The sequence below is a fragment of the Onychostoma macrolepis genome, chromosome 13 (assembly GCF_012432095.1).
Source record: "Onychostoma macrolepis isolate SWU-2019 chromosome 13, ASM1243209v1, whole genome shotgun sequence".
NCBI lineage: Eukaryota > Metazoa > Chordata > Actinopteri > Cypriniformes > Cyprinidae > Onychostoma > Onychostoma macrolepis.
Window position 1 is genome coordinate 14,843,568 of NC_081167.1, and position 1,225 is coordinate 14,844,792.

The following is a 1,225-nucleotide window of genomic DNA, read 5'->3' on the forward strand; positions in this document are numbered from 1 at the left end:
ACTTAGAATCCTGTTTTATCTGTTCAGTCACCATGGTGGTCTCATTTTGAATATTAAACTTATCAGAACATCAGACTTAAATGTACACTGTGTAATTTTTTAATATAAAAAAATAAAAATAGCAAATTGTTATTGGAAAATTTTGATAATTTTGAAAATTTTGATATACCATTGAAATAACAGCCCATCTGAATTATATAACAATTAGGCTATCCAACTCATAGTAGCCTACCAAAATGTTATTATCAGTAGACGTGAAATCTTATTGTAGTCTTCAAATCTGGGTACTTTCTTATGTTTTTTTTAATATAAAAAAATAAAAATAGCAAATTGTTATTGAGGAGAGTTAAAAAAAAAAAAAAAAAAAAAAGCATCTTCCAAGCCATGTCTTTTCCTTACCACCAAAACACTTTGATAAACCTATAACTTGTCATGTCATATCTGTACACAAAGTAAAGTAGTTCTGATGTTGTGTGGTAGTAGCATGAAGCTAAAAGTTTGTTGTCAGTGCGAATGAGACAAATGTATCAATTTTTCATTCAAACCTCCGGTATTAAAAACAAAGAAACTTGTCAATCTGCTCTGGTAGGAAACACCGTATCCATGTGTACATCAGTGCCTCAAATAAGCCTAACATTCATTCGCGCAGAGGCTCAGAGCCGAAGCACAAACAATCTTCTTCCACAAGAGGCATGCAGTTTTACTTTGCAACCGCTAGAGGGCTTGAAGTTATTTAGAGCTTGTCCATTTATCCACACTGGGGTTTTACGTCGGAATTAACTTACATTTTCCTCCAAAATGCCTATAGTGTAACTTTAAGTTAGGAAGCTTCTATAAGTCTGCTCCTGACCTCTGATTTTTGAAAGCATTGTAATCATTTCTGGTTTTGACATTTTTGTCTTTTTAGATTCACTATAAGTTGTAAGTGTGTGTGTGTGTATGTGTGTTTTGTAAAATTCTTGTAATATTACTAATGGCCTTTGAAAGTAACAGTCTGGTGGAATAGAACCCTAAGAACTTCAGCGTTAAGAATGTGGAATTTAATTTGTTATCATAGTTTGCAAATATGAGCTAGGCCTATATCACATTAGTGAAAACAGCACTTCAATTCACCGGAAAGCATCTGTTTATCATCTGTTTAACTGATGTAATATAGTGATTGGAGGGATAAAAAGATTTTTGTGTTGCCACAGAACACATATGCCTGGAGCAGAGACGCATCATT